This window comes from Quercus lobata, chromosome 5 (genome assembly GCF_001633185.2).
Source record: "Quercus lobata isolate SW786 chromosome 5, ValleyOak3.0 Primary Assembly, whole genome shotgun sequence".
Classification (NCBI taxonomy): Eukaryota; Viridiplantae; Streptophyta; class Magnoliopsida; order Fagales; family Fagaceae; genus Quercus; species Quercus lobata.
The window spans coordinates 78,257,021-78,266,396 of NC_044908.1; the positions used below are offsets into that span (position 1 = coordinate 78,257,021).

Genomic DNA, 9,376 nt, shown 5'->3' on the forward strand with positions numbered 1-9,376 from the left:
CTAGACTACTAGTACAAATAAGTATGGGTTTGGGCCTATTACATTGGGCTAATATGTCTAACATATCTTTAACAACACAATTCAAAAGACAATTATTCCATTTTGATTACAACACCTTGAAATCCAAATTAAAATTTACTTGTACATAATGCAGTTAGTGTTCCGTTTCTAAACCCGGATAGATTTCTTAATTATTTTTCTTCTTTGGACATCTTGTTTGGAAAACCAATGAAGTTATCCACACAAACACATGCATTTAATTCTTGGTGTATTAATTTTTAAAAAGCACTTGATAGGAAATTTTGTGTCGTATTATACGGTTTCTTCTTTTTTGCAATGATGTATTATATGATTATACATATTAAGTTTCTACAAGAAAATAATAGTGTAGGCTATACAGTAGATTCCGAGGAAGTCAATCTTATGTTGCAATGACATATTAGCACATTTCTCCAAGTGGCGCTTTAGCGACTATCAATTTCAGAAATTGTTATTTCATTTACAGAATTAGATGCTTCACCATTTAATTTGTCTTTATTATTGAAAGTACTCTTCAAAGTAAATGCAGGTTCTTTTGGAGAAGGAAGAGTCGTGTCATTACCCAACATGAAAACAATTGTTGACATGGTTGGCCGATTTGTTGCATGTTCTTGCATGCACAAAAGCCCAATTTGAATGCATCTCAAAACTTCAATAGCAGGGTATCTCTCACCTAGTGATGGATCAACAATTTCCATTGCTTTGCCTTCTCTCCATAAGTCCCAAATCTGCTAACAATATATTCATCATATCAGGCTAAATAATATAAGCCGAATTTAGTAGTCATAGTCTGCACTCGTACTTACATGTCCAATCAAATTTGAGGGAGGACCATCAGGATGATAAGTACTGTTCTTTTTACCAATAATTATCTCTAATAGCAAAACCCCAAAGCTATATACATCAGACTTTATTGAATATAGTCCTTGCATTGCATATTCAGGTGACATATAACCACTGCGTAAAACAATGAAAAAGAATCCATTGAGCCTTACTCATTATTTAACAAAAAAAAAGATTAAAGATGTTCCATTGGGCACGAACATGGCGTATTACATTAGAAGTAACATAAGATAATAAAGAATTATAAAGATATTCTAGATATTTTTCTTAGAGAGGTCTGCAATTTGTACTCTTTCTAGACATGAAAACGTTAGTCTCTAGATATTAAAACATTAGTCAAGTAATTGGGCAAAAACTATAAATATATCTTTGCAATTTGGCAAACTTACTATGTTCCAACGATGCAATTTGTATTTGCTTCAATTTGGTCACCCCTAGACCAAAATCTAAAATTTTTGGATTCAAAGTATTGTTGAGTAGAATATTGCTAGCCTTTAAATCTCTATGGATAATTCTTAATCTTGAGTCTTGATGAAGATATAAGATCCCTCGAGCAATTCCGCAAATAATCTCAAATCGCTTTTCCCAATCTAAACATGACTTTTTTGTTTCGTCTAAGTGAAGAAGTGAGAACTTGGATTAGATTGCATTTGTGCTTACTTGGTTATGTATATAATTTCACTAGTAGGAATTGATATGTTTGTAATTGGAGGACCATTTTCTGGTGATGATGAATTAATTTTATGTGAAAAGAAGACATACCAAAGATGAAAGATCTAAGCTTTTATTTGGCAAGTACTCATAGACTAACATCTTCTCTTCTCCGTGAATGCAGCAACCTAAAATTCTCACAAGGTTCCTGTGTTGGAGTTTAGCGATTAGTGCAACTTCATTTTTGAACTGTTCTATTCCTTGTCCTAAATATTTTGATAGTCTTTTCACTGTTATTTCCATCCCATTTTGTAGCAAACCCTGAAATTAAATTTCAGATTTCATTATATTAAAAAAAAAATTCAGATTTCATTTGGTCATAGTGCACAATTGTTGAGAGAAATTCAACTTAGTATGTTATTTGGGCAAGCCTAATTCCATTTAGCAAATTTGTGCTCAATGAATACCTCTAAACATTCAAGATGTCCTTTCTAATCCATTTACACACTTTAAATAAGATTAAGCAATTTTTGGGACTTGTACACGGAGACTACCTTATAAACTGAGCCAAAACCATCTCTGCCAAGCTGGTTAGACATAGAGAAGTTATCTATGGCTGCAATAATGGTTCTTAGATCAAACACAAGAAAGTTTGAATTTCTAGTTCCATCGAGGTCCCTTTTACTTGGAGAGTCTTCAAAGTTTGGTAAATGGGAAGCAATGCTTTGATTCTTCCCTATCATAAAATAAGTAACAAATAATGTAAGTTACCATATTTCTTCAAGGACATAGTTTGACTCCAAACATTGTTTGAAGCCTTAGGCTTCAACCCCCAATAGGAAGATGACACATGTCCTTGTCATTACAAATGACAAGAACGTGTGTTATCTTCCTATTGGGGGTTGAAACCTAAGACTATAAACATGATTGGAGCCAAACTTTTACCTTTCTGCAATCATGAATTCCCATACAAAAGCCCTATCTAATGAAACTGAGCAAATAACTAAAAGAAAAGAATGAAACAGAGGAAAATAAGAGGAAGAATTTAAGTTTATAATTTTAAGTTCCTCATTGATAGGAAATCCCACTTGGTTGCTTTTTTTGACCTCTAACAATTTAAAAATCACTTTTCTTAGAGGTATGTGCTTCTGGGTAATGAAAGTTCCTTGTGGCTACTGTGAGGCTGTAGAAAATATTAGGATATTCATCAAGTTTTTAGTTGAAAAGGGTAGAGTAATATTCATGTGGCTTGATAATTGACATTTTGAAGATGTTTTGATCCCCCAATTTTGCCCACAGGGTGGTGTATTATACTACAAGTTCTATGTTTGCAAAAATATCAAGCGTTCTAAAAGATGTGTAGTGGCCTTGGAAACCTACTAGATCAGAAGATACATGCTTATTTCCATGTACAAGAATTAACTAAAACGACTCAATGCTCTGGATTCCAACTAAATCTAGAAAATTCACATGCAATTCAACCTGAATTGTAATAAGAAGTAAAAAGGGCACAGTTGAATGGTGGAAGTTGGTGTAAGTCTAAAGCAGCCATTTCTAAGCATTCCCTTATATTTTGATTGGTAGTGAAGGACGAGTTGCAGTTTAGTGGTGGAGTGAAGTAAGAAAAAAGGCCTTAATTCAAAGGAGGAAGTAGTCCTTCATATTTTTGCTGGCTGTGAAGGATAAGTTGCCTACTTAAGAACGGCTTGCAAAATCGGGTACAAACCTACAATGGTGATCTCCTTTGTGCTTTTCGTAGAAGTCAGATGGAATGCGTGACCATGTGTTCTTTTACTTGATTTGGTATTAGATCCCTGCATTTATGTATGGTAGATAAGGGAATCTGCAGATGGAATGATCTAATGCACTAAGAAATACATAGGTTGAAATGCAAAAAGTTTAAGTCTAGTATTTTCAAAATGATCAAAGTTTGGCTCCAAACATGTTTAGAGTATCTTTTCCAACTCATTACATGGCGATTTATAAGACTATCCATGTGTATTATTTAATCAAGTTACATGACTCATTTAAAAGGTCATGCGACTAAAATTACACATGGATGATCTCTTAAATTGTTACATCATGGTCATGGGTTGAAGCAAAATAGCTCCAAACATGTTTGGAGTCAAACTTTTTCCTTTCAAAATTGCCTTGGTTGCTTCATTATACCATCTACTTAGATGCAATACACTAGGTTTCCAATTAAATTCAAACACATGATTGCATTAACCAATAAAACACAAACAATGTTATCTTTTCCAAGAACAACTAATTTTAATGCAGCTATATGTTTGGATTTAATTGGGGAGTCCAATGTACATTATCTAAGTTTTCCGCCAGATGTTCTACCATGAAAAAATAAAAGGAATCATCCAAAATTGGAATTTATAGCTGGTTCATTAGATTCATCATTGCTTATTGTAAAAATTTGAAGAATTTAATACAAAAATGGAATTTATATAATCATTTAAGTGTCTTTCTCTCTATTATTAAGAGTGCTATGGGGTCTGTTAGTTGAAACTTTGAAAGATGTTTGTACTTTGTATAGCTTTATCTAGCTTACGTTTTGATTTGCATTGTTGCATTGATGGTATATATTGTTCAGTTTTTTGCAATGCAAAACACTCCTTCATAAATAATTTTAAAAAGAAGAACATAAAGCCCATGTAATAATGCATTTTGCAGCTTTGAAGGGAAAATAATGTGTTTTGTAATTTCGGTGACGTTTTTTAACTATTCTTTGGTAGTAGACTATATGAAGACATTTTCCTTAACTTTTACAAATACCAAGGCACACCAACCTCTCACTCTCCCTCCCTCTAGAATGCTCATTCCATTACATTATCTCCTAAAAAGTGTTTTAGAACACTTATTCCATTAATGAAATGGAAATAATATATTGATTTTATCTACATCTTGAAAAAAGCAAATAAAAGATAAAGGATATACATACTAGCAAAATTTTAGATTTCTTTCTGTTTTTTCATTCATTCTTTTATAAACTCTTATACTAAAAAAAACTATACCATATTCCATCCCATTCTCAAAAAAACACAAAACAAAACAAAGTAAAACTCCCAATTCCCAAATATATTGTTAGAGTTGCTTTTAGGGATTTTGTTCACCAGCCTTAGAATTAAAGAAATAGATGAAAAGGAATCCACTTTATACAGAAGAGAGAGTAAAGGCTTGTTTACCTTTTTTTTTCCTCATTACCAACCAATACACTATAGAGATCTCCACAAGAAGAAACATTACAGCAGCAAAAACTCCTAGAATTGCCAACATCGTCTTTTTATGATGAAGACCATTTTTCTCAGCATATTGAGCTAATGTTTAAAAAAAAATTAATATATTATTTATAATAACGTCAATAAACTTGAGAAGTATATCGAACATAAATAGTTAATACTAATGCAATTTTAGAGAGAAAAACGAGTAGGAGGAAACAATGGGTGTAAGGAGAATCTATGATTCTCTTTTGGAAGCCAAAACTCACTTATCAAAAGAAAAAGAAATAAAAAAGCGCAAAATTTTTTTCTTATATATCAACAAATGTCAGATGGAACAAGTGTCACGTAGCAAGACACAAGTGATGAATATAATTATAGAAAATCATTTGATATTAGGCACATGCAAATCTTAAACGATTTCGACTTCTGCCCACGTTGCTTATGGGTTTGGAATAAAGTAGGAAAAAGAGAAGATAGCCATTGTGAATGATAAGGAATATTTCTACAAGTACTCATCCATCAACTACATTCTCATTTATCACATATATTCTCATTCGTCACCTACGTGCGAACTAATGGGGAATATTTTCATCAGTTAGCTTTACCAGTTAGCTTCACTAGTCAGCTTCAAAGATCTGAAACCACAAGCTCAACTCGTCATGCAAGATTAACCCTTCCGAATTGGTTAATCTGTTTGTTTGTTCCACTTCGACTAAAAGCATCTTATTGAGTAATCTAGCTTCACCACTCTTCTGTTATCCCTAAAGATGGAAGAGTAAGGGCATCTACTTGAAGTTAGTCATCCTACTATGCCCAAGTGTAAAAACCGTTGTGCAAGACCCAATAATCTACCTGAAGTTAGTCATCCTACTATGCCCAAGTAGTCGAATTATGGGGGGGAACCACCAAGTGTGGGAATATTGAAACCTGTAATCTCAGTGCCGTTAGCCCATGATCTCCATTATGTTGATGCCTACAATTCAGCAAAAGTGGTTACTTTAGACCTCTGTATAAACACCAAGATACCATAGGTTTGGGCATAACTATGTGTCTAGCGCAAATAACGTAATGTACAATTTTTGTTTCATTGCTTGTTAGTTGGAGACAACAAGGTAACATCTATATTCTGTTGACTACGATAAAGTGAAACAGATTAAAACTCTAGACTCCATAGGACAAAACTTTCATCACTAGCATCAGGCATTATTGCTGGGGCAGGTATTTGGTAGTGTCACATATTTGGTAAATTCAAAAATATTATATGAAGTCAAAAAGACCAATAGATGAAGCTTTGTAAAAGAATAAAATATACCTAGTAAAACAGCATCCACGCGTATGTATAAATCTTGTCCTACATCAGAAAATGTTCTTGTTTCCACCAACTCCCCATGCCATCTCAAGCATCCAATCCCTTCACTCTCATATGTGCTCAAGTAAGCTGTACACGAACAATTCCTTAAGCACTCTTGCTCACACTCTTCTAAACTTAAACTCATGTTTGCAAGTGCTTATGAGGTGTCAGGCACCTTCACATGTGCCAACTTTATGAATCCTTCTCCGTTATTGCACGTGGACACTCCTTGCTTCCTCACGCACCCATGCGACCCATCTCTTAAGTACCAATCATGGGGCGACTTGGGTTCAAACCCAGGTAAGCACATGCACACAAACTTGTCCACATTATACGGATCACAGTAACCATTTGGACCGCAAAACAAATACTTATCGCAATGCTCGAATGTGAACGGGATCCCCACCCATCTACTTTCAGACCAAATGAAGAATTGCAATGTTCCTAATTCATGCATAACGAATCTAGTTTTAGGGAGAGCTTTGTGATCAATTATATTATACATGAGGGTGATCTCATCTTGATAGTTCACAAAGATAAAAATGAAGGTGAAGTTAAAAAATCTAGGTGTCCATTTGAGTACACCGCTCAATACTTGGCCGGTCCAAGGTCCGATTCGCCATAATGGAACCCAATCCATGTAGAAGAAAAACTGGGGATACCCACTTGGATCCAACCCTGACAAGTAATTGCTAGTTCCCATGTCATCTTTGGATTTCCATGATGTTAGGTACTTGTTTAGCCCGGTCCTCCGGTTCAGCCCCAATTTCATAAGCGGAAGCATAGTATTGGTGGGATAATCGAAGCTTTGCCATAATTTCACCATTTGGTTGTCTTGTTGAACCAAAACAACGTTTCCTGAATCTAAGAGCTGAGCCATAGAACTGTTTGTGGGTGAGACTGAAATAGAAACATTAGCAAACCAAATGGGAATGGTTTGGTTTTGGGAGTGGAGTACAAGGTTTCCCTGATCATTGATGGAGAGAACTCCGGAGGTATCATTGACAGGACCATCTCTATTTGCAGCAACCCACACAATAGTTTGTTCGGTAATTTGGTAATACCCAATTCCAACGTAGCGGCGGTTGGAATTGTCGGGGCTGAAAAATCCAAGTGTAAAGGTTTTTTGGTTTGAGAGTAGAGTTTGACCGTCCTTGATAGGCTGGTCTGGTGTTATGGTATCAAGAGAAATGCAAATTGGGAAAACAAGGGAGAGAAGTAATACCGCATTCAGTAACGGTTTAGCAGGGTTCATGGTTTTTCCAATGAATATTAATCATATACCGTATAGGACACAAAAGTCCAAAAGTAGGGCATGTGAATGTGTGTGCATGTAACTTCAATTTATTAATTACTAAAAGTTCAAATAGTGTATAAAACACCCTTGAACGTTTAGACCCCAAATTACAAAATAACCAATTCAAGCTTTATGACAAACAACAAGTGTGCGGAAAATGAACAAAAGTTATAAACAGAATTGGTAAACAATCTAAGCCAATTAAAATCACAACCCACAGCAGATAATAAAAGGCAAAGATAAAAGGGAAGGAAGATGCAAACACAAGGACAACACCTGATGTGTTATCGAAGAGGAAACCGAAGCCCTCAGCGTAAAACCTCTCTGCCGCCCTCCAAGCGGTAAGTAATCCACTAGAAAATGTAGTTGGGATACATGAACAGCAATAGACCCTCCAAGCCAAATCTACCCAGTGTACCTAAGCCCTCCAAACTTCTTGCTTCAACGAGGTTGCGCCGAACCTATTTCTTTTCTAGCTTCCAGGATTCTGCTACTTGACCATAGCATTTTTTGCCATTTAGGATCCTTAACAGCCTCATGAAAGAATCTTGGTTCAGGAATAGAGGTAATGACAGAACAAAAATGGGCTTATGAAGAAGAGAGGATACCTAGTAGTGACCAAGGAAGTACCTGACTTGCTGAGTGGATTAGATTGGGAAAGTTCAGTAGACATGATACTGCTGCATTTGTAATCTTGTAAGTAGGAAGGAGGTTTGGTAGTTCTAGATGATCTTCTTAGGGAAGGAACAATATCTGGTTGAACTATATTTGGTTCTTGAGGAAGGGGTAAAGAATCAGATGCTATGGAACCTTGTGAGACAAGATCAGAAGCACCAGAAGCTGGAATGATGGATTCTGGTATGATTGAAGCTGATATAACAGGAACAATAGGATTTGAAGTAGAATCAGAGACATTTTGAGGACCAGAATTAGGAGAAGGAACATGTAAAGAAGGTGTAAAAGGTTCTGAAAACATAGGATCATGTGGAATAGCTACATTAGGACAGATATGAGGAAGTGAAATGGAAGTATGTGAAGAATAGGATGGAGAAATGAAAGGGAAGACAGTCTCATGAAAAGAAACATCCCTTGAAATGAAAATTTGTTTTGTAAGCAAGTTTAACAACTTGTAACCCTTAACACCAAATGGATACCCAAGAAAAACACAAGGAATAGATCTAGGTGAGAACTTAGACCTATTGTGGGCCAATGTGGAGGCAAAACAAAGGCTGCCAAAAACTTTTAAATAATGATAAGAAGGAACCTTGCCATAAAGCTTCTCAAAAGGGGTTTTATGATCCAAAACAACACTAGGCAGCCTATTGATGATGTAAATTGCTATCAAAACACAGTTTCCCCAATAGCAGAGTGGTATGTTAGACTGAAATTTCAATGCTCTTGCAATGTTTAAGATATGTTGATGCTTCCTTTCCACTATTGAATTTTGTTGTGGTGTAGCAACACAAGAATGTTGATGAACAATCCCATGTTGAGCATAAAAATCTTTGAGGAAAAATTCTTGAGCATTGTTAGTTCTAAACACTTTGATATTAGTTTGAAATTGAGTTTGTATCATTTTGTAAAATGAAATCTATAAGGGCCTAGTTTCTGATTTAGATTTCATAAGGTAAACCCATGTTGACCTTGTAGCATCATCTACAATGGTAAGAAAATATTTAAAACCATCATGAGTTGCTTTGGCAAAAGGTCCCCATACATCACAGTGAATTAGATCAAAGGGATGAGCAGATAAATGATTAGAATTGGGAAAGGGTAAACGTTTATGCTTTGCAATTGGACACACAACACAATCTTTATTTGAATGAAAAGAAGACATATCAGATACACAGTGTTTAAGTTTTTCATTAGAAGCATGTTCTAATCTAAGATGCCACAAGTAAGGCTTGGTTACAATGGGAACATGAGAGACAGAATTAACAAAAGACTTCAAAACTGACTCTA

The 9,376-nt window shown here is 35.2% G+C and overlaps 1 pseudogene; it reads right to left on the reverse strand.

The window, feature by feature from the left end:
- Positions 1–464: 464 nt before the first annotated feature.
- LOC115991203 lies at positions 465–7,372 on the reverse strand (annotated as a pseudogene).
- Between the last annotated feature and the right edge of the window lie 2,004 nt (positions 7,373–9,376).